General features: G+C 43.6%; 1 protein-coding gene across 5 annotated transcripts in view; it reads left to right on the forward strand.

Moving 5' to 3' along the window:
* The window catches only part of SNX10 (sorting nexin 10), a 74,285-nt gene that overhangs the window by 8,079 nt on the left and 41,108 nt on the right, over positions 1–25,098 (forward strand). For 2 of the 5 annotated variants that reach the window (XM_025464433.3, XM_035698585.2), the window contains exon 2: positions 13,677–13,740. The exons of the other annotated variants lie outside the window; for them this stretch is intronic. The gene's annotated coding sequence lies outside the window, so the exon portion shown is untranslated. The remainder of the gene's footprint in view (positions 1–13,676; positions 13,741–25,098) is intronic. 5 annotated transcript variants of the gene reach the window in all.

Raw genomic sequence — 25,098 nt, forward strand, 5'->3', positions numbered from 1 at the left:
TCACCTTACTTGCCACTTCTTCATACCTGGACTGATGTCACTTTGGGCAGATTTGAACTTGACCAGAAGGTCACGACTCTTCTCACAAGTGACTGAGCTGGTGTTGTCAGGCTGCGCTTCTTTGCGCCAGAGGTGGCCAGCGTGGTGAAGACACCAAAACACAGTTTCCAGTGTGTTGCAACGCTTTTCCTTTTTGAAAGGGAATTTGTCACTCGGTTTGAAAGAGCAACATTGAATGCTCACTGTTGGCTCTCATTGGCCTGCCTGCATCCTTTCTCTGTCCCTACTGTTCTCCAGAGGCCTGAGGTGGTTTTGTTGTTCTTTGTGGACGTCCTCCAGCATGTCAGCGTGGTCCCACCTGACCTCATCTTTCTCTCAGCTCTGAAAACAGGCGCCCCCTTGCTGACTTCTTCTTTTCTGCTGGTGACCAGTCTTTTTCCAGTCACCTGGCTAGTGAGTCATCCTTGACTCTCTTTTCCCTATCATGCTCTTGTCTAAGTTTTTCTCACTAGATACATATTTTTAAATAGATTTTTTTTAAAGAGCAGTTTTAGGTTCACAGCAGAACTGGGGGAGAGCACAGAGAGATCCTATATACTGCCTGCCTCACCTCCCCCATTATCACCCAGAGTCCACACTTTTTTTTTTTTTTTTTTTTAAGATTTAATTTATTTATTCATGAGGGACACAGAGAGGGAGAGACAGGCAGAGGGAGAAGCAGGCTTCCAGGGATCCCTGGGTGGCGCAGCGGTTTGGCGCCTGCCTTTGGCCCAGGGCGCAATCCTGGAGACCCGGGATCGAATCCCACATCGGGTTCCTGGTGCATGGAGCCTGCTTCTCCCTCTGCCTGTGTCTCTGCCTCTCTCTCTCTCTCTCTCTCTCTCTCTGTGACTATCATAAATAAATAAATTTTAAAAAATTAAAAAAAAAAAAAGAAGCAGGCTTCCTGCAGGGAACCTGATGCGGGACTTGATCCCAGGACCCTGGGATCATGACCTGAGCCACCCAAGTGCCCCCAAAGTCTATGCTTTACATCAAGGTTCATTCACGGTGTTGTACACTCTTTGGGTTTTGACAAAGGTCTGACGTGTGTCCACCATTCCCGTATCCTACAGAATAGTTTCACTGTCCCCAACACCCTCTGTGTCTGCTTTTTGTTACTTTCAAGTGCTTTTCCATCGCCCCTGCCCACCTTCAGTCCATGATCTCTCCTGCTGGCTGGAGCATCCTAGCACCCCCCTGATGAAGCTCCCTGCCTGTAATGTCTCTCCCTGTCAATCCATCCTCCACCCCATCCCCAAATGTATCCTAGTGATCGTATCATGGCAATTCATTCCTCTCTACCTTCCAGCAGGGTCGAAGTTCAAATTCCTCCTCTTATCCTGCAGGGACTTTCCCATCCTAGATGCCCATTGGAGCCCTTCTAGACACTCCCTTGAACTCTTCTACCAACACAGCTTCTCCACTCCTGGGGGACTGGGCCTTAGATCTCCAAAAGTGGTACTGCTTCTTAATCACCTGGTCCTGTTTTCTGTGCTTGTCCTAATGCAGATATTGAAGCCTCATCAAGCCCTACCTTCTCCACAAAGCCTCTCCCTCTCCATTCTTCCTATAGCCTTGTTCTTAGTACTACTTTTCTTTTTTCACATACAGTGAGCTTTGCATTACAAGTGAACTGTTTCATATCTGTGTCTGGCCATCCTTAGGTCATAGAACTCGGAGAGTGTAACTTAACCATTAAAAAAAAAATACCCCTCACCAGGACCAGACCTAGAAGTATCACACAGTAGGTGCTCAGTAATTACTTACTGAATTGAATTGTCATTGTCCTCTATTCTTAGAGGGTCCTTTATAGCCATTGGCACTAAAGAGCTCTGTCATGGGAATGTACTACCCTTCTCTCAGTATAACTCCTTTCTGAGGATGAGAAAGGCATGTCTAGATGCTTGGTTGCTGGTTTCCCAGGTTCATATACAGACAGAACTCTGCCCCCACCTCACCTCTCTAAAGCATTTGAGACTGGTTGCTATCTTTTTTTTTTTTTTTTTAATTCATGAGAGACACACACAGAGAGAGATAGGCAGAGACACAGGCAGAGGGAGAAGCAGGCTTCATGCAGGGAGCCCGACGTGGGACTCGATCCTGGGTCCTCAGGATCACACCCTGGGCTGAAGGTGACGCTAAACCGCAGAGCCACCCAGACTGTCCTGGTTGCTATCTTTTAAGCATTTATTTCTAAGGATGTAGCAGGGATGCCATGCTGGGCGTAGGGGGTAGTGTGTGGTGAGTTGGGGGAAGGCTGGTTACCTAGGTTTGGATCCTGGCTCCTTCACTTAGTAGCCACATGACCTTGGGCACAGTTTCCTTATTTGTAAAACTGAAGTAATGATACTTGGCTATCTTGAGGATTAGATCATTCATGTTACAAGCTCCTCACAGTGTCTGGCACATAGTTAGCAATCTGCTGTTGTTACTTTGATTACCATTTCTGATTATTAGTGGCATAACTAACGTTATTCCCCATTTTCATCCTCTGCTGTCCAGTGGAGTTAGGTCAGGAGGAAGACAGAAAACAAGAGAGGAAGACATGTGGTCTTGAAGACATTCCCTCTGGGCTGTTGCTGGCTAAAAGCTTTCTTTTCTCCCAAGGTGAATGGTGAACCACGAGTGAGAAGAGGGCTGGCAGGAGAGGCAGGCGCCTTATTCTCGGGGCCCCTCCTCCCAGCCCACGAGGTTGGCCTGCTTGGAAACCTGATGGCGATGCAGATGTGGAGAAAATTAGTTGGGACTAATTCAATCAAATTTAATTCACCCAATATTTATTGGGCACTTACTATATGCCAGGCACTCTGCTAAGTACTTGGGTTATAAAGCATTGAATAATTTGGACAAGGTCCCTGCCCTCCTGGGACCTTTGAAAGGACAGATAATAAACAACAGAATAGATTAATAGATAAAATAATACAGACTGTGATAAATTCTAAGGAGAAATAAAAGAGTAGAGCATTACTGGGGGAGTCTGCTCTAGTGGGTGGTCAGGGGAGGCCCTTCCGAGGAGGTATTTAAATCAAGACCTGCAGGAGGGGAAGGAGCCACCCTGGTGGATTGGAGGGGATGTAGCTGGGGAAGGGGGGCAAGGGGGACATTAGAGGGAACAAGAGGCACAAAGGGCCTGAGGTGGGAGTTTCAGAACTGACCTGTAGGGCAGCTAGACACCATGAGTGTGCAGAGGAGCTGAGACGAGGGGTTGGTTGGAGAACCAGAGGAGTGTGCTTTATAGGGGTTGTGCAGATACAGACCCTGTCCTCTGAAACAGTGGTTTTCAAAAACTTTCTATCATCAGTGCACTTGAGGGGGCATGCAGTGACCTTCTGGGGTGAGCCTGTTGGGTTGGTGATGGGGAAGGCTGAGGGGTATGTGAAAGTTGAAAAGAGCCCCCCATGATTGGGATACTCCTCACTTTCTCCCCTTCCCCAAAATGAGAAGTGCTGCTCATTGTGATCCATTCAGTAGCCGTGGAATCTTGGGAGCTTATCTTTTTTCTCTCATTTCTTTTTCTTTCTCTCTCTCTCACTTTCTTTTTCTTTTCTTTTTTCTTTTTTTTTCCTTTTCTTTTCTTTTCTTTTCTTTTCTTTTCTTTTCTTTTCTTTCCTTTTCTTTCTTTCTTTCTTTCTTTTCTTTTCTTTCTTTCTTTCTTTCTTTCTTTCTTTCTTTCTTTCTTTCTTTTTCTTTCTTTCTTTCTTTCTTTCTTTCTTTCTTTCTTTCTTTCTTTCTTTCTTTTCTTCTTTCTTTCTTTCTTTCTTTCTTTCTTCTTTTCTTCTTCCTCTCTCTCTCTCTCTCTTTTTCTTTCTTTCAGATTTTATTTACTTGAGAGAGAGAGCAAGCATGAGCCCGGGTGTGGGAGAGGGAGAAGCAGACTCCCCTCTGAGCAGAGAACCCGACCTGGGCTCCATCCTACTGATACGGGAGAGCTTGGTTCTTGTCTCACGCAGCTGAAGAATGAATCTCAGGGACCCCAGAGTGAGCAAAGCGATTGAAGTTAATATTAAGCAGAGATACAGAGAAAACTAAAAAATGAGAGGCGTCCCGACAGGGTTGCCAGCAGGGGCTTTTTATGGTCTATCTTTTATAGGAAACTGACCAGGGTACTTGGCAAATTTCTAATTGATATCAGGGTGGATATTTGGAAGAAACATGGTATACTTACAACTATCATAATAGCCAACAAGATTTTTTTTGTAAATGTCATGAGCCCAAACCAAGTGTTCCCTTCTCTCAGGTTAGTATCTCCTCTATAACATTTCCTACATTGGGGTTTCTGTGATTGCTTAGTAGTCATTAAAAGAAGGATACTCCCTAACATTTTGGAGCTAGTGAGCCAGATTTATTTTATTTTTTTTGTTTTTACTGTCTTATCTCTGTTTTCTTGGGGTAGGAGCCTGACTCTGGGGCCTTTCCCTTCTTTTTTCCTGCCTAGCCCTGCCTGCCCCTATTTTGTTCCTACATCACTAAGACCCTGAGATCATGACCGGAGCCAAAGGCAGAGCCCACTGAGCCACCAGGTGCCCCTCTTGGGAACTTCTACGTCTCTTTTTTTTTTTTTTTTCAATTAAATTTGTGAGGTTATATAGGCACACTATAGAACATGGAACTCTGACAGTTGGTGAGAACATTGGCACGGGCATTTGAGGATGAGTCACTGTTTAATTGGATCACTGTGCGACCCACTTAAATAAGCACTTTTTTTAAAATAGGAAGTTTATTATTCACTTACTTTTGCAGTTATTTAGAAATGACTTTGGAGATGTCCTTTAAGATTTTTTTTTAAGATTTTATTTATTTATTCATGAGAGACACACACACACAGACAGAGACAGAGACACAGGCAGAGGGAGAAGCAGGCTCCATGCAGGGAGCCCGACGTGGGACCCAATCCCGGGTCTCTAGGATCAGGCCCTGGGCCCAAGGTAGACGCTAAACCGCTGAGCCACCCAGGGATCCCTTATATAAAATAACATTTTTAATGCATGTAGATGTTCCTTTGTTAAGAGAGGTGGTATAGGGGAGAGGAGAGCACAACTTCTGGCCTTCAGGAGCCCTCGGTTTGAGTCTGGACCACACGGTATGGCTTTCGTGGTCATTTATCCTTTCTGGGTGTTGGTATCCTCTTCCGTAAAATGAGACAGATAAGCTGCCTGCCTCACTGGCTGTCAGTGGGACAGTGCTTTACAAACTGAGCACATTAGAAAATAAAAGTTACTTTAAAAACCTTAAATTCTGGGGCACCTGGGTGGCTCAGAGTGGTTGAGTGTCTGCCTTTGGCTCAGGGTGTGATCCCGGGGTCCTGGGATCGAGTCCCACATCAGGCTTCCTGCAGGGAGCCTGCTTCTCCCTCTGCTTGTGTCTCTGCCTCCCTCTGTGTATCTGTCATGAATAAATAAATAAAATCTTAAAAAAAAAACAACCCTTAAATTCTATTTGTGTACATTATGGCCACGATGTAATTCATGACCATAGAAGATAACTTTTCACTGCTTATGGATGATTGGTTTCTGGAAACATCCAAAGGAAAATGTTTTTATAACTTTGCAGTAGGCATGGGCTTTCTAAGTATGGTGCAAAACTTAGAAGCCATAAGGAAATGATCAATAAAATTCATTACCTAAAAACAGTTGGCATCGTAGAACCCCCAGAAGCAAAAGACAATACATATTAGAAAAATATACTTGCATTTCATGTTATGTATTAAGGACTATTTTCCTAATACATAAAGAAGTCCTACAAATCAGTGAGGAAAATGGTCAAAGGCTGTGAATGAACAATCCATAGAAAATAATTAGTGGCTCCTAAATGTATAAAAAATGCTTGACCTCGCGTGTAATTTTTTGAATTCTAATTCGATTGCACTGAAATATTACCACATTTCATTTATTTGGGATTGACAAAGAGAAAAACATTTTGAAAACCATCCATGTTAGGAAGTCTGTGGGAAAACAGAACTCACACATACAGGGTTGGTGAATGTGTATTAGTTTGCATAGGGGCCACCGAGCCAGTGTCTATCAGAGTTAATAATTCACATGGTCTGGCTTGACTCAGATTTCACTTAAAGAATTTTGTCCTCCAGATAAATTCAATGTTCACTCTTTATAATAGCAAGAGTGTTTATAAGTGGAAGCTGGTGGACATGAATTATGGTGCATTTGCACAAGGGAGTAGTACACAGCCACGAAAAGAGACAGGGATGCTCTGTGGATAGCTGTGGAGCAGTCTACATTGTTAAGTAAAGAGTGAGGCATAGAAGGGGTCATATGTGAGTCCACCATTTACAGAAAAGGAAGGGGGGCAATCATAAGTATGTGTATGTGTTGCATATGCATAAAATAGCTCTAGAAGGATACTAAAAAATGACTAAGAGGTAGGAGGAAGAGTTTTTATTTTATACCATTTTGTATTTTTTACTTTTTAAAAAAGATTTATTTATTTATTCATGAGAGAAAGAGAAGGAGGCAGAGACACAGGCAGAGGGAGAAGCAGGCTCCCCACAGGGAGCCTGTGGGACTCGAACCTGGATCCTGGGATCACACCCTGAGCTTAAGGCAGTTGCTTGACTGCTGAACTACCCAGGCATCTCTATTTTTTTACATTTTGAAGTAAGCATTATATTTTAAGAGTTAATAAATACCAACTATGAAACAAAAAATAGAAAATAAAATAGTTGAGATAGGGATTGAACCTTCTTGTAGATTCATTAACAGTGTGTTTGATCCCCAGATTATTGAACATCTTTATGTGTCTGCCACTGACAGTTTGGGGCTATGATGGGGGGACACTTTCAAAGAGCTACTGGCCACTTGGGGACACAAGACTAATGTATGCTACAATCAGAGGCAGGGGAAGGACCGTATAACCAAGCATTCGGGTTGGTGCAGCTGAAGTCTGGCGGGGATTCAGTTTCATATTTGTCAGGGGGACACTGTGTTCAAGACACGTACACAAAGATTGTGATAGAATAATGGCCCCAAGGATGTCCATGTTCTAATCCCCAGAACCTGTGCATGTTTCCTTACTTTGAAGGATGAATGTTTAGATTAAGTTAAGGGTCTTGAGATAAGATTATCCTAGTTTTCTAGGTGGGCCCAATCTAATCACATGGGACCTTAAAAAGCAGGGAACGTTTCCTGGCTGTGATCAGAGGGAGATGTGCCCACAGAAGAAGGTGATATGTGCCTGACTTGGCGGATGGAGAAAGGAACCGGGAGCCAAGGAGTGCCGGCAGCCTCTAGAAGCTGGAAAAGGCAAGGGGACAGGCTCCCCTTTAGAGCCCCACAGATGTCTTGATTTTAGCCAGGAGAGATCGCTGTGGGATTTCTGGAGGAGCTGCGGAGCTGTACTATAATAAATTTGTGTTGTTTTAAGCCACGGAATCGATGGCAATTTGTAACAGCAGCTATAGGAAATGAATACAAAGATGATGTGGAAATTACCCTGAAGCCTTGCTCTCACGGGGTTTCTCATTTAGGAGGGAAGCAATGACAAGAATCTAGTCAATAATCATGCCATGCAAATGTGGAAAGTGCCATGAAGATTTGCAAAGAGCTGTCCACCAAGGGGTCGGGGAAGGCTTGGGGAGCATGTGCGGCCTGGATTGTGCTGTGAGAGGCAGTGCGGCTTGCTGGTTGGGAAGGACTCTGGTCCAGACTGTGGGCCCGAGTCTTGTTTCTGCTTCTTCCTAGCTATGGGGCCTGGAGACAGTCCATCTCTCTGTGCCTCGGTTTTCTAATCTGTAAAGTGGGGATACTAATGCCTCTTCCAAGGGCTGCTGCACACCTGTCAGTAAGTTAATGTGTGTCAAGTGCTTGCAGTATAGTCCTGGCCATTCCAAAAGCTGTAGAAGTGTTCACTATTGATGTTTTGCCCTAATGGATGGGGAAGGCAGAGGTAGGCAGAGAGAGAAATGGTGGGCCATCTGAGGACAGCAAGCCCACTGCTTCCAGTTGAGTGGGGAGAAGGAGCAGACAATAAGGCTGTTAAGGAGCATGGAGCGAGATGATGGTGGCCTTGGCACCTGGCTGAAGAGCAGTCGCTTAGTGCCCTGGAGGATTTGGCATGTGGGATGACAATGAGTACAGCAAGGGTGCTGATCAGATTTCTTTAAGCAGGGAGGTGGGTTTCGTTTCTGAGCCCTAACTCCAGAGCCTTCTTCCCACTTACCTTGTCTTTTCTATCCCCTCACAATGGGCGGTCTGACCTCTAACCAAGATGATCAGTCTTCATTCCCCTCTGTGCTCCCTCTGCCACTCTGCAGGATTTGGATTCAGGGGCAATCTTATCAGTACTAGATCATCAGGGCTCAGAGAACACTAGAGAACACTCCAGTATCTGTCATTGGCTCTCAGGTGTGGATACTCATAGTCAACCTACTTCTTCAAAGCCAGCTTTCAGCCTCTTCTGTGTCCCCATAGACAGAGGAGCAGACACCTGGCCAATGTGGCTTCGGCAGGTCCCCACAGGCTAATGACTGGGCCCAGGAGGGAGCCTCGGCCTATCCCTTTAGTCTTTCAGAAGTCAGCTCCCTTCTGGCCATTTGGGGTCTGTGTCCTCTCAACATGTAGAGCTGGTTCTTGAGCAGGTGAGCCACCAAAACCTTCAGAGTTCTTGGGGAGAATGATTCTGAGGTAGGGCATTTCCCTTAAGCAGAAATGGGAATCTGAATTTTCCCGACCAGCTGCTTGGTCCTGTGTGTTCTCTGCTTTTTGGAAATCCCTCTTTCCTCACAGCTCAGGTTCCTCTCACTGACTCTGGGATGCCCTGGGCCTCTCAGGGAGCTGTCCCTGAAATAGGGGATCCTCAGCATGTCCTTCCAAACCATCCCCCCAGACCTCCATGCTTTTGACTCCTCCTGCCCCTCCCACTTTTGCTTTAACCCCCTCAAAATTTAGATGCTAGAGTGTTGGTCTTTCAAGGCCTCTTCTCTGCTACATTATCTGGTAGGTGAACTTGTGCAAAGGGACAGGTAGGTGCTTGTGAATGGATTTATTATGATCATGTAAGGAAATGCCCACGCCTCTCTATCCTTGGATAAGTCATCACCTCCATTAGGCATCTCTTCTCATTTGAGAAACAGAGACCGTAATACCTTCGCCGCCTCACAGGATTGTTTTGACTAGGATATCACTCATTCATTTATTTGTTCACTCATCCGTCACATAGTCCTTGAGTACCTGGATAGTGGCTGGTACTATGCCAAGTAGCCGGTATAGACTCATGATAAAACACAGTGCCTGCCCTACTCTTGTGGAGACAGATCACAAACAAGAGACAAAAACATATGTGGCTTATGGGTATGTCGTAATGTCTTTGACAGGGCCAAGTTGTCATTGGAAATGACGGCCTTCAGTTTACCCAGACAAAGGCCTTCTGGTGAAGCAGGGGTCAGGGCTCAGGGTCTCCTGCGTTTCTGGGTGGCGGGTGAGGAAACACCTGTGAGTGCTTTGCTTTTCCTTTCGCTTAATCACACAGCGGAGGTCTCTCTGCCTCTGCCAGGGCTTTCAGCAGGCGTGTGAGTGGTGTTTGGACAGGCGCCTGGCCTTTCTCATCACTGTCTTCTCAGAATGAGATCGGGGAGCATTGTCCTCCCGACAGGTGAGTGTACAGGTGTGCTCCCTGGACACAGGGCTACTTCCTTTGCGGTTCTATGTGCAGGAGAGGAGAGAGGAACTTGGCTTTTGCAGCAAACAGAAGCAAGCTTTGGTCCCTGTTGACTTTATTAGAGTTGCCAGGAGGAGTAACTGGAGGTTTAGGGCCATTGTGATAAAGCGGTTTGAGTTGCTTAAAATTATATTCAGAGGAGGCTCAAGATGCTAACAGTTGTGCATAGGTCTGGCTGTGGGTTACTTCATTCGAAGCAAGGCTACACGTAGTTCTTAAAGCTTTCATATGAGGGCTCGTGTGGGGCCCTTGAGATCATGATTTTAGCTTCACATCGCTTCCTCTTCTTAGGGAACAGGCTTGGGGTGACTCCACCCCAAGTGGTAGCAGATGTGGGAAACAGAACCTCTTTTTCTTTTACGCAAGGTGCTGCCTCTCAGGGAAGAGCGGGGTATTTCTGTGAAGAAGATGCATGAAGCACACCTGGGAATCAAGATGTAGACGTTAACTGGCAGAAGGTGGAAAAAACTAGTTGTGTGTGGGTGCACACGTGTGTGTGCAGGTTCACAGAAGAGGCATGAAGGGACATCTTTGTTTGCAACCTTTTTTTATTTTTTTAAAGATTTTATTTATTTATTCATGAGAGACACAGAGAGAGGCAGAGACACAGGCAGAGGGAGAAGCAGGCTCCATGCAGGGAGCCCTACATGGGACTCGATGCCCAGTCTCCAGGATCACACCCTGGGCTGAAGGCGGCGCTAAACCGCTGAGCCACCGGGGCTGCCCCATGTTTGCAATCTTTTGGGAATCCTGCAGTTTCTCTTTCTCAGTCCTTCCTGTATGGCTAGCTGAAAACCATTTAGCAGATATCTAATCATTAAAAAAAAGGTTTTTTTTTTTTAATTATAGTAAGAACACTTAGTATGAGATCTACCCTTTTAACAATATTTATTTATTTATTTATTTATTTATTTATTTATTTATTTATTTATTTATTTATTTAAAGTGGGTTCCATGGCCAGCATGGAGCCCAGGATGGGGTTTGAACTCATAACCCTGAGATCAAGACTTGAGCTGAGATTAAGAGTCAGAAGTTTAACTGACTGAGCCATGAGCCACCCAAGTGCTCCTTAACAAATTTTTAAGTTTGTGATGTGGTATTAGGATGGTATTAATGATGAGTACTGTATCGAACAGCAGTGCTCTGCATTGGTTCTTCGAGCATATACTTGATGGTGTTAGAACCCGTAAGCTGATGTCTTTCCTCCCCAAGGCTGCTGTTTCACTCACCTGCAGTACTTTTCTTGGCTAAGAGGTTGCCTAGCTGGTCTCTCCAAGATTGTTTTGCCACCCGGGAAGATCTGCTATATCTATGACCCTCTGAAAAGAATTTTCAGAAGAATTCTATACCTATAAAGATTGCATATTTAAAAAGGGTTAAATTGTGTAGGGCTTTCATGAATTTGGGGCTTTGCCAACACAATGTGGCTAAGTTTGTTTTCTCCCCTCTTTTTCCTGAGCATTTCTGTAACAAAACTCCCCTCTCCGGATTGTCTCCACCTCCTCTCTCCTCATAGAGCTCAGTGTTCACCTGTGGTATAAAAATAAAAAACATTACAAAGTTTGAGCTGTCATCAGACTAATAATTAGGCCCTGAGCCCTTTATAAAACCTGATTTTTTGACAGGTAGCAATTTTTTTAAAAAGTTATTCCTTTTTTATCTTGGACTAAAATCACTTGTGGATGTGTTTTCAAAATATAGTCCCTTCTCAAATACTATCTTTTTTTTTTTTTTCTTTTTTTAAGTAGGCCCTACGCCCAACATGGGGCTTGAGCTCATGACCTTGGAATCAGGAGTTGGATGATGCTCTACTGACTGAGCCAGCCAGGCACCTCAAAATATAGTCCACTCTTGTTAAGGACTTAATACTTCTACTGTTTTACGTTTTAATATTATGAGTGACTATAATATGGAACGGTGCTATATGGTTTGCTTACAAGATTTTGCTTAGGGGCGCCTGGCTGGCTCAGTCGGTAAAGCATGTCTCTTGATATCAGGGGTGTGAGTTCAAGGCCCACATTGGGTGTAGTGATTACTTCAAACATTAAAAAAAAAAAAAAAAACAGGGTACTTGGCTGGCTCGGTTGGTGCAGCATGCGACTCTTGATCTCGGGGTTGTAAGTTTGGGCCCCATGTTGGGCGTGGAGCCTACTTAAATAAAGACAAAAAAATTTTGCTCTGAAACCCTTGGGATTTTCCTTGTGACAGTGACTTGCGAAGAAGTGCCGAGATTTAATAACTATTTTTTGTTGTGAATATAACTTCCTTTATTTCCAGTTGCTTTCACTTTCGTAGCTGAGTGTTAAGAAAATAGCCTGTGAACACCATGTGATTCTGCTTCAAGTGTTTTGAGAAAACAGATAAGGAAGGGACTGAAAAGCAGATTAAAATAGTAGGAAAAATAATCAAAAGGTGGTGGTGGGGGCAGGGGAGGCGCCTGGCTGGCTCAGACCGTGAAGCGTGTGACTCTTGATCTTGGGCTTGTGAGTTCAAGCCCTACCCTGGGTGTAGAGATTACTTAAAAATAAAATCATAATAAAAATTGTTTAGTTAAAAGAATCAAAACAGAAATAAGCCATATGTAGGGAAAAGAATCCACCAGAATGAATCAGAAACATGATTTATTGTTAATGATGTATTAATGATGATTAATGAGGGTTGATGAAGAGTCCAGCTCTTGTACTGCCCTCTTTCAAATGGGGAGATGGTGCTGTGTCTCACCATTGGGAGGTTTTATGCTTGAGATCCTTTTCCACTTCTGTCTTATTGTTATCTTGGTTCTCAGAATGGGCAGATGGTGTTGTGGATGGATGTCCACTGGGCTGCCTGTGCTTGGTACAGTACCCAAGTGGCTGGCTGATTTCTGAGTACTGGTTTTCCCCATTTATTCATGCAATCAGTGTAAATGTGTATGGAGAACCCATTATGTGCCTGGTACTATGGTAAGAGGTCAGGGATTTTAAGTAAACAAGCACAGTGAGGAGCTGTGCTATCCTCAAGCTTACAATTTGATGTGGAGACGGACATTAAATCAATATTGACGCAGATAGGGATAAAAATGTCACTGTGATCAGAACTACAGAGGAAGACAATAGTGCAAGGGAAGTGTACCTAGGGGGATTTGACTTTGCTGGAGGGAGTTAGGGAAGCTGCTCTGGGTTGGTGTGATTGGAACCCAGATCAGAAAAGTGAATAGAGGTTAACTAGACAGGTGGGTTTGAATTCCAGCATTGCCCTTGGACAAATTGGTGACCTTGTGATGACCTTGAGCAAACTACTTCACCTCTTTAAGCCTTAGTGTCTTCATCTATATGGGTGGTTGTGGGAATGAAATGAGGCAGTGCACATAATATACTCCACACAATACCAGCGCATAGCTGACACTCATAAACAGTAGCAATATTTATCAATGTGGTGTTTTCTATTCATTTGGAAACTTGGAAAAAGTACCTGCTTAAATTTATTCTGGTTAGCGAGAGCTACTAAATACCTGAGATGGAAAATGGAGGCCTAAAAGGAGGTTTATTGATGGTCTTCAACTAGGCCAAGTGTTCTTGGTGCCTAAAACCTGGGAAAAGCTCATACAGAGCCAAGGTGGTGTGAAAACACATTCAGAATGGGGCTGCCTTGGAGGTCATTGTAATGTACTAGGATTTTAAGGCACAATATTGTTAGATCACATCACCTACGTTTCTATTTCTCTTGATAGTCAATCGTGAATAGCTAGGCTAATGTGTATTTTCTATACCAATAGCATATTCTATTTGCCCAGTGATTTTTGCTGCAGTGTTTGTAGTTTTGCACAGATATTTCTTAGAGCTAAAGGTGTAGTGGTCCCTGTGTGTGTGCTTTGAGAATGGCAAGTTTTGCTTTTCTCTCTCTGCTCTGGGACATATACGTGTGTATGTATATAGTCCAGCTTTTTACTGAAATAATGAGTTTTTACATCCTTTATTGTTCTTAGATTTTGAAGAAAAAGGTATCAAGGATTCAGCCCGTGGTCACGCTTAATTTTTATTGTACACTTGGTAAGTGCTTTAAGTACATTATATTACCTGACTTAATCCTCACCCTATGAAACAAGCACTATGAAGAATCCTTCTTCCCCTTCTCCCCTCCCCACCCTCTGCAAGAAAATGGGGACCAGAGAAGTTAGGTACTTGCCCAGGTTCTCACAGCCATGAGTGGCATAATTGGGATTTGAACCTGGATGTGAATGGCTCCAAATCTGAGCTCTAAATGCTTCCATGCTGCCTTTTGAGCTACTTACTGAAAATCATCGACCCACTGTGCCAACACGGTAGATACGTGTCAGAAGATTAATTAGACTTATATGGTCATGAAAAAGACTAATTAAACATGTCAGTGGCCTCTGAAGAGCATGGGGAAGCTTGTTGAATTTAGATTTATTCACTGAGTCAGTGGAAGTGGATATTGTAGTGATGTTCTTCTGGATTATTTTCCTGATTGTTATTAACCTTGGTTTTATAGTACGGATCTTAAGGAGCACTAATGTATATCAACCAAAAATTACATATGCTTATAAGTATTAGGAGTTTATACTGAAAATAACATTTTTACTTCTTCCTCATTCTTACCATATCTGTATGACAATTCCTATGTTAACTAATAGCTTTACTGTCTTAAGGTTAACTATTGTTTGCTGCCTTAAAGCTCTTTGGGAACTGCTTCCCATCCATTTGGAAGCAAGGGAAAGATGAATTAGAGATAAATAATGTATTCAGAAATGGATATAGACAATATGGATGGAGTTGGAAGGACATATCAATGAGACCTTTGGCCAATAAAGCCACTGGCCCTCAGTGCCTGATACCGTCCCAGACTTTGATGGAGCCTGCTTGGGCCTGGCTGACCTGGCTTCCTAACTGGCTTGATTTGCTCCACAGTCCCTGTTTTGTTTTTCTGCTAATGCAAATCCTGCTTCAAAAAAGTGTTGTTGACGGATCAGAACCAAATACAAGTACAGCCTGGTGTGTCAGCTATGGGAGGGAGAAATATCAAACTCTGGGAGGGAGGGAGGGAGGGAGGGAGGAAGTGGAGTGGTCTCTTCTCCAGGCTTTGTTTACTTTCCTAGTAATTGGTTTTATCTGATTGAGCAAAGGAGAAATAAAGATGCCTGGGGGCCCCAGTTTGTTTTATGTATTTACATATGCTATATGCATTTACACCTTTATTTTATCTGTATTTTCAAATCACCAAAGTACTGTATTTTAAAAAGTAAGAGTTGTTGACAATCCAGGAGTATATAAAGTAGAAAAAAGGAAGTGGTCCCCCTGCAATACACCCCAGTTGCATTCACTTTGGCAATATATGCTCTGGAATTTTCTTCAGTGCATATAAGAGTATACACATGTATGTTGTTAAAAAAAAAAAACAATACTCAACTGGTCAGCATCCCACCCACCAAGTAGAGAGATGGTCTGAGGAACTGTACAAAATGGAAGGTTTTTATAGGAAGGAGGATGGGGGAGAAAAGTTATTAGCAAAAAACAAAGAATTGCTTCAGGCAAGGTCATTTTTTTCCCCTTGGGAAGAGTAGGTGCAGATTACCTTTATTTTAGACAAGAAGCAGGGGAGTGGGATGAAGAGGGCCCATGTGATGGATTATTTTATTGGTGCTGACCAAAAAATTTCTGACTGACCCGTTAAGACTACATTTCTGGCGTGGGGGTGGAGGTGTTTAAACTGCATTTAGGTTAGGTAGTAAGGCCTGGTTTGGTGATGTGGTCTAACGGAAGTGACTCCATTTTGGGCCTTTGGTTTTCTTTTCGACACACTTAAGCAGTGGAGTCACACTACATATTGTTCTGCAATCTGTTGTTCTCACCCTGTGCATCATGGCTGATCCCACATCTCAGCCTTTACAGGTTCCGCCCCCCACCTTCTTTGAACAACTGTGAGGTATTCTATGAATGTTTCTTACTTTATTTAATCTTTCCTTCACTAATGGGCATGCAGGGTGTCTCAGTCTCCAGTTAGAAACACGGCTGCAGGTGAGCAGCCTCACGGATGTGGCTTTGCACCTGGGTTCTCGTCTTTCTCAGGGATCCCTTCTTAGAAGTGGGGGTGCTGGGTTGAAGGAAGTATGAGCCCTAGACTTTGCTTTTTTTTTTTTTTTTTTTAAGATTTTATTCATCTATTCATGACAGACACAGAGAGAGGGGTAGAGACACAGGCAGAGGGAAAAGAGGCTCCCTGTCGGGAGACCGATGCGGGACTCCATCCCAGGACCCTGGGATCACAACTCGAGCTGAAGGCCGACACTCAGCCACTAAGCGATCTAGGTGCCCTATTTATCCTTTCATGGGAGACACACAGAGAGAAGCAGAGACACAGGCAGAGGGGGAAGCAGACTCCCTGCTAGGAGCCTGATGCGGGACTCGATCCCAGGACCCAAGCCAAAAGCAGATGCTCAGCCCACTGAGCCATCCAGGGGCCCCGAGCCCTAGACTTTGGAGCCGGTAACCCTGTGTTCAGGTCAGGGTCGAGGGTGCACACTGCTCTAACTCACACAGAGTCATGTCTTCCGTGCCGACGAGGCAAGCAGAGCAGTACCCAGCCCAGAGCCACGAGACAGAGCTAGTTATTGGGCATGATGATTCTCCCAGCTAGCTCACCCTTTGCAAATTTACGAAGGTAACAATTTAGCAATGGTTAAACCTTGACTTTTGTTTCCATCCGGGTATTCTCAGAGAACTTGAATCTGCCAGGTCTGCTCCTGGAGCAGAGCCAGTCTGGGTTTTCTTTCCCACTCCCCAACCACCTACATTTGTTTGCTCTCCTGGTATTTTGTTAATCTTTGGACTTTAAATAGCTGACAAGATCACAAGATTAGTGTGGTTTCAAAAACACTCCCTCTGGCTTTAATTTGGGCAGTTCGGTGAGGCCTTGTCCCAGAGCCCTTTCCTAGGCAGAGTGCCTGGGCCCAGACCCCTTTCTAGGGGTACCGGAGACCCATGACGTCCCGGATCCCATGGTGACCGCCTGTCCGGGTTATGCTGGGGCAGGAAATGATTCACGTACCAGGAGTGAGCCAGGCCAGCAGGTCCCTGGGCGCCCTAGCGACCTCGCTTTCTCTACTCCTGGGTTCCCCCACAGCTTATGCTACGGGCCTGAACAAGTCACTTTAATTTTTTACTTATAATTTACCAGGTTTTAACATGGGGCTCTGATGAGGCTTAGGGCAGGGGTTATTTCTGTCAGACGCATTGCTCACGTCACTGTGCCTCCGCTTTATCTCCCATCTCCTCCCTGCCTGGCCCCCACCATGGGAGAGGGCAGTGGGTGATCTGATCCTGCCTCTTTCCCAGGGGGCCTGACGAACCCTCTAGAGTATTTACTTTCAGAGGTCAGAGGACATTTCTTTGGGTTCTTTCACTTCATCCTTAGGTCTCCCCTTGACCGTGAGGAATGACCCTCTTGGATTCTTTTTTTTTTTTTTTTTTTTACCCTGTTGGATTCTTACAAGTTGGGAGGCCTTGGAGCTGAAGTGATTATTGTTTGGCCTCCTAGAGTCTCAGGTAGAAAGGAACGAAAGAAGCACTTACAGATTCCAAGGTGATCTTTTCCAGTGATGAGATTAGGAATCTGAATCAGAATGACCCAAGGGGTTGCTTAGACAATTCGTGAGGCCTCTTCTCCTTTTCCTTCCCAAAACAGTGTTAGAGCAAGTGGTTAGTTTTGGGGTCTGCCTTTTAATTTGTTTCTACAAAAGTTTTCCTAAGATAGACTTGTGTATAACCTCACAGCAGCGGGGCGTCAGGATGGCAATTTATTGACTCAGATTCGAAGTACTGTGAAACAAAATCAGAGATTTCTGGGCACCTGGGTGGCTCAGTCAGTTAAGTGTTGACTCTTAATTTTGGCTTGGGTCATGATCTCCGTCCTGAGATGAGCACCACATTCGACTGGTGCTGGGGGGTGGAGCCTGCTTCAGATTCTCTCCTTCTGCCCCTCCGTTCTTCTCCTGGCAAAAAAAAAAAAAATAAATAAATAAAATAAAATAAAATAAAATAAAATTTTAAAAAACACATGTAATCCTTTTTTATAATAAATTTATTTTTTATTGGTGTTCAATTTGCCAACATGCAGAATAGCACCCAGTGCTCATCCCGTCAAGTGAAAAAACACATGTAATCTTTTTGGACTAATACTGTATCACAAATAAGTACCAGTGGGGTAGGGTGCTGATACATTTTTTTTAAAAGATTTTATTTATTTATTCATGAGAGATGCACACAGAGAGAGAGGCAGAGACACAGGCAGAGGGAGAAGCAGGCTCCCCCTGGGCTGAAGGCAACGCTAAACCACTGAGCCACCTAAACCACTGAGCCCCCGGGGCTGCCCTAGGGTGCTGATACTTAACTCCATGGACTGTGGGGGAGGTTATACCATCTAGTTCACAGTAAGACCTTGAATGAATCAGCGATTCCTTTGCCTTTTAGCTTTTCCACCTTCAAATTCAAAAGAACTAAATATGTTGGTTAAGAAAACAGAGCGAACATGCTCCTCTAACTGTTCACTATCTTGTGAAAGATGGAGGCACTTTACCTACCAAATGAGACCGGCCAGTGGCCCTGGACCAGGTAACAGGAAGCTGCGTGTCTGGCCCCATCTCTTCTCTGGGACCTTACTTTCTACCACCCCCTCAATCCCAGCCACAGTGGACCACTTCCTGTTCTCATCTTCAGGCCTCACTGCCTGTAATTGTGTGTTCCCTCTACCTGGAACCACCCTTTGCCATCTTACCCCCATCATGAAGGCAGCGTGACAGAGGTTAAAGGGACTAGCAACACGGACACTGGAGCCAGACTGCCTGGGTTCAGATCCCAGTTCTGTCACTTGGTAGCTTTACGACCTTTGACAAATTACTTGTTAACTTCTTGGTGTCTCTGTTTCCTTAACTGTAAAATGGGGATCACATTCATGCCTACCTCAGGATTTTTTTTTAAAGATTTTATTTATTTAAGAGAGAGGGAGTGAGTGAGAGAGAGAGAGAGCAGGAGCCAGGGGAGGGGCAGAGGGAGAGGGAGAAGCAGACTCCCTGTGAGCAAGGAGCCTGGATGGACATGGGGCTCGATTCCAGGACTCCAGGATCATGAGCTGAACAGATGCTTAACCAACTGAGCCATGTTGGTGCCCCTCATAGGATTTTTTTGAGGATATAGGCAAAGTTCTTAGAATGGTGACTGTGTCAGAAGCACTCTCTGTGTGTTGGCTATTATTATTATTATTATCATCATCTTTTGAGGTCCAGCCTGTCCTGTAAGTCTATGACCATTAATCACGATAGGATTTGGGGCCTGCAGACCTGGGTTTGAATCTGAACCCACCCGTGTATGAGTTGGATGACCTTAGATGGTTATTTAACTCCTTTGAATGTCATTTTCCCCATCAGAAGCACAGTATATCATATAGTTGCTGGGTGAGTCATGTGTGTGTGAAAAGCCTGGTTTAGTACTTGACAACTGAACAAGTGTTAGTTTTCATCCCCACCTCCCCCTGCCACAACCACCCCCAACACTCTATCACCTGATACCCTGTGCTTGCTTGGTTCCATCTCCTCCATTAAACTGTGTATTCCTTAGTCCTCTTTGCACATAGAATGCATTTATTCTTTTATCTATTCATTGATTTTTCCCACTCATTTGTTCATGCAGTCATTTCATTCATTCATTCATGCTCCTTCTTTTGTTTATTTGAAAATCATTTACTGAGTATCTGCAAAGTGTGTTGGGTGCTGAGAATCTACATTATTCCAGCTAGAATTCAGGAAAGAAATGACAAGATCCTGAATTAGTCCAGTGATACTGGAGGCCAAGAGAGGGGACTAGACTAAGGCAGCATTTCAGAGAGACGCTTGGTAGGGCTTACTGACCAATTGGATTTGGAAAGTAAGGGAAGGGAAGGAATCAAAGACAGTTTCTGGGATTCCCATTTGAGGCACTGTGTGGATGGTGACACTATTATCATTAAAATCATTAAATGGGCTAGGCCACAGAAGTGCACAGGGAAAGGTATCCTGTGACAGCCAGCCTGGATTGGACAGAGTAAGTGAGAGGTGCCTACCAGATGTCTGGATGGAAATGTCTACTAGGAGGTGGCCAGGCTGTCCCCTCAAAGGCAGTTCTGATTCTGGACTCCATTGCGTGTGTGATAGGGGAGTGGTAGCCAAAACAGAATGAGGGTAGAGTGGGAGAAGAGAGGGCTGCTCATGGCTCCTTGGAGAATTGTCCTACTTAAAGTGGAAGGTGACAGTAAGTCTGTGGCTTCCGCTGAGAAGCCACGTGTGTGCCTCACCAAGGAAACTACTCATGTCTCCCACCAGGAACATACTATTCACTACATATTCAAGGACAGCCCTGGGGGTGTCAGTGCAGAAGTAGGGAGAAGAAAGCCTATTGCCCCGTTGTGAGCCTCCGTGGAGTGTACTTTCACAGGACTGCCTTGTGTCTGGCTCCCTCTTGCCTTTCAGATTTCAGTTCAAATATCACTTTCTCAGAGAAGCCTTCCCTGATCACCTGAATGTGAAGTAGTCCCCACCAAATACCCATAGTCGACCTTTATTACATCATTCTGTTGTTTTCTTCATTAAGCTCGCTCATTACCTTGTCCATTTATTTGCTCACATGTTTGCTTTCTGTCTTCCCATTATGAGGTCAGTAAGACCAGGGACCTGCTGTCTTGTTCATTGCCTTATCTCTGATGTCTGCAGCAGGGCCTGGTCCTTACTAGGTTGAATGAACTAACCAGGATTGCCCATCTACACTGAGATGAGAAAAAGTTGCACTTGTTTGTTGGGGAAGGAAGCAGTTGGAGTTAGTAAGGGTGAGGGGCAATTGAACCAATTTCTTAGAGGAGGGAGGAGAAATAAGATCATGAAGACAGGGGAGAATATGATCCTTTTCTTTGAGACTGAGGGAACTGGGTGAATATATGGGTAGATTTCAAGGGAGCAGAGAATAAGATGAAGAATGTATACCTGGTTGTCTTACTGTTTTGATGAAGTAGGACATAAGAGTTATCAGATGACAGAGGGGTGGCAGACTGGGAGGAGGTAGGAGGTAGGAGGCTGAAGGTCCCAAGATACTGGCATGAGTGGAAGACTCCTCCCTGGAGAACTTCACCGAAGTTGGAATTTATAACCTAGTAATGGAACCAATCACAGAATGATGGGATTTTTCTTCAGTGGTAGATGGGAGAGAATTAAAAATGGAGGTGACAGCTTAAGTTGGTCCATTTTTGGAGGTTGATAAATAGAAGTGTGTCTGTGGAAATGAGGAATGCTGGACGGAGAGTATTTGAAAGGTTCAGAGCAGTGAAGTTGGGAGGGAAGTCTAGGAAGGGAAGGAACAAAGTTCTGGAGGTTTTTCATTCAAGTGGAAGAACAAATTGGATAAGAATGAGGAAGTGAGAAAAGGAAGGGTGGGCTGTGTGGTAATCAGAGGAGACTTTAATTTTGCATTTAAAAAAGCAGTTCCTGGTCTGGGTCTGGTTACATGGTAAGCACTTGTTGGTAAGAGGTTAGGGTACAAGAACGAATAGCCTAAGGCAAGGCCAGGAGATGTTAGGTCATGACTCATGAATGAGGTCCTCCTTGGAGAAATCAGGAAAAAGTGGGAAAGAATACAGAGGTTCTTAAAAATGTAGAAAGGAGAAACAGGACACTGGAGAGAAGGAAGTCACTCCAGGAAGTGAGGAGGAGGGAGTTGGTCACATTCTTAGGTTCCAGGTACTTGTTGGTAGGTTATTGTCTGGAGACTGTAGTGACCAGGGGAATTTGGTTTTCTCTTGGTCCTTAGAAGTGGGAGTGCTGAGGACATGAGCAGCTTTGATTGTAAGGGTCACAAGGGAAGGGGAGAGTGGAGAAGCCAGGGCCCCGCCGAGGTAGAGCTGTTGAGATAGGTGCAAATGTGGGGCACTTGTTGGCTCTAGGAGGAGTGTTCCCAAAGGACAGTGGGAGGAAGGGTTGCAAGAGGGGATGGCAGAGCAAGGCTGGGGTCAGAGCCAAGTAGGGACAGGGATGAGAGAACCCTAGAGGTGGATGATGCCTGGAGGGCCTTCAGCTTGGCAGACATTGTGGTTTGCAGGATGAGGGATGCTGGGGCCATGAATAAAATGAGTCAAGCTCAGAGTTTCAGGTAACACTTAAAAAAAAAAAAAGACAGCTTTATTGAAATATCTACATACTGTACAACTTACCCAATTAAGTGTACTATTCACTGGTTTTAGTATATTGGCGGATATATACAACTGTCACCACAGCCAATTTTAGAAAGTTTTTATCATCTCATTTCATTGCCCTTTAGCTGTCACTTCCCTGAACCCCTAAACTCCACCCCTCTACTCTCCACCCACCACCCCACCCAGTAATCTTAAGCAACCTACTTAGTAATCTATTTTCTGTTTTAATAAAAGAGTTCGCAATTTTGGACTTTCATATGAATGGAATGTGTAATATGTGAAATTTTGTGGATCTTTCTAACTTGATGTTTTCAAGGTTCATCCAAGTTGTATCAATACTTCATTCCTTTTTATTGTCAAATAACTTTCCATTATATGGATGTACCACAGTTTATCCATTCATCCGTTGTTGAACATTTGGGTTATTTCCACCTTTTGGCTATGAATAATGCTGATATTTATATACTAGTTTCTCTATGGACATACATTTTCATTTCTTTTGGGTATAATTTAGGAAAATTGCTGGGTCAAATGATGAGTCTGTGTAGAGTGGTTTGAGAAACTGCTGGATTGTTTTCTGAGATGGCCGTACCACTTTATAAATCCACCCACAGTGTTTGAGGGTTCCAATTTCTCTGTTTCCTTGCCCAAATTTATTATTGGACTTTTTGATTCTAGCCAGCCTCGTGGGAGTGAAGTGGGGTCTCATTGTGGTTTTGATTTGCTTTCCTCTGATGACTAATGTTATTGAACATCTTTTCATGTGCTCATTGGCCATTTTTCTATTTTCCTTGGAGGAATGTCTGTTGAGGATCCTTTGCCTGTTTTGGAAATGAATTATTGGGCAGCCTGGTTGGCTCAGCGGTTTAGTGCTGCCTTCAGCCCAGGGCGTGATCCTGGAGACCTGGGATCAAGTCCCAACTCAGGCTCCTGGCATGGAGCCTGCTTCTCCCTTTGCCTGTGTCTCTGCCTCTCTGTCTGTGTCTCTCATGAACAAATAAAATCCTTAAAATAAAATAAAATAAAATAAAATAAAAAGAAATGAGTTATCTGTTATCTTTATTATCAGTGATCTTTTTATTACTGTATTTATATATGTAATGTGTAATATATATTTTATTATTTTTCTAGTTTTATTGAGGTATAATTGACAGACAAAATTGTAAGAAATTTAAAATGTATGATGTGAAGATTTGATAATACACATCCATTGTGGAAGGATTCTCTTCTCAAGTTACTTAACACATCCATCACCTCACTTTTTACCTTCTTTTTTTTTTTGGCAAGGATATTTAAGCTTTACTCTTTTAGAAAATTTCAATTATATAATATAGTGTTATCAACTCTTGTCATCATGTTATACATTAGGTCCTTAAGGTTTTTTTTTATTATTGAATTGAACAAGCTCTTTATGTATTCTAGCCATAAGTCCCTTATCAGATACATGATTTGCAGATATTTTCTCCCATTCCATGCATTGTCTTTTCACTTTCTTGATGGTATGCTTTGAAGCACAGAAAGTTTTAATTTTCACAAAGTCTAACTTACCTGTTTTATCCTTTTGTTGCTTATGCATTGGTATATCTGAGAATTCTTTGCTAAATCTCAGGCCATGAAGATTTACCTCTGTGTTTTCTTCTAAGAGTTTCATAGTTTTTGCTTTTACCTTTAGGTCTTTGATCCATTTCAAGTTAATTTCTATAGATGGTATAAAGTAAGTAGACTTCTAGCTTTATTCTTTTGCTTTTGGCTATTCACTTGACCCAGCACCATTTGTTGAAAAGACTGTTGTTTTTTCCCCCTCGTTGAATTATTTTGGCACCCTCTTGAAAATCAGTTGACCATAAAGGTATGGATTTATTTCTGGACTGTTAATTCTATTCTTTTAATCTATTTGTTTATCCTTGTGCCAGTTGCACACTGTCTTAAGTACTGCTGCTTTGTAGTAAGTCTTGAAATCAGGAAGTGGGAGTCTTAGCTTACTATGTTCTTCTTTTTCAGGGTTGTTTTGACTAATTTAGGTCCCTTGCAATTAGGGGTTTTAGAATCAGCTTGTCAGTTTGTACAAAGAAGTCAGCTGAGATTCTGATAAAGATTGCATTGCATCTGTAGATCATTTTGAGCAGAATTGCTGCCCTAACCATGTTAATTAAGTCTTTCAGTTCATGAGTATGGTGTTTTTTCATTTATTTAGATATTCTTTACTTTTTATTTTATTTATTCATGAGAGACACAGAGAGAGAGAGAGAGAGAGAGAGAGAGGCAGAGACACAGGCAGAGGGATAAGCAGGCTCAGTGCAGGGAGCCCGACGTGGGACTCGATCCCGGGACCCCAGGATCATACCCCAGGCTGAAGGTGGCGCCAAACCGCTGGGCCACCAGGGCTGCCCCTTAGATATTCTTTAATTTCTTTCAATGATCTTTGGTAATTTTCAGAGTATACACTTTGTACTTCTTTTGTTAATTTAATCATAGGTATTTTATCTTTTCAATGCTGTTTTTCAGGCAGTATGTTGATGAGAAGTTGTGATCATACCTGTGCAAAGCCCCCTTACCAGGTGAAGGGCTAGAGTAAGTTGAAAAAATGACCTCCCAATTATTGGCAGGAAAGAAGAGCAGGGCATTTTCTGCTGTTCTTCAGGGGGCTGTGTTCTCAGGTCTTTCATGATTCTGTGGCAGGGCACTGAGGGGATACATCAACCTCCAAAGAACTCCACACCCCTAAGTACCAGTGGTTTCCCCTCTTCCATCCTAATCCAAACTGTGTGGTGATGGGGTAGGGGAGGGGAGTGAATAGCTGTAGATAGCTTCTGGCTAATAGGAGTGCAATCTGATTGGACGAATTCGCACTAATATTTAAATTACTAATACCCCTTCCCCTAACCTCAAGACTTATCTGCTTTTTTTAGAAGATAAGCCCTTAACTGTAACTTTAGAAGAGGAAAAGGAGTAGCCCAGGCACATTACTAGTTAGGAGAACATTAGTAGCATATAAAAGGAAGGGTACCATTTGGGAAATGTGAAAAATATTCTTGAGTTTGATCTTGGAGGGGGGGTTGTTTTGGGGGAGAGAAGATGTCACAAGTTAGAATGTAGTATTACCTGTGTGTCTGCTCTAGTGTCAACTTCTCTCTCCTACATCTGCTTTTTATGGCTTCTTTTTAATTCTGTTTCTTCTGGTC

Source organism: Canis lupus, chromosome 14, assembly GCF_003254725.2.
Source record: "Canis lupus dingo isolate Sandy chromosome 14, ASM325472v2, whole genome shotgun sequence".
Lineage (NCBI taxonomy): Eukaryota > Metazoa > Chordata > Mammalia > Carnivora > Canidae > Canis > Canis lupus.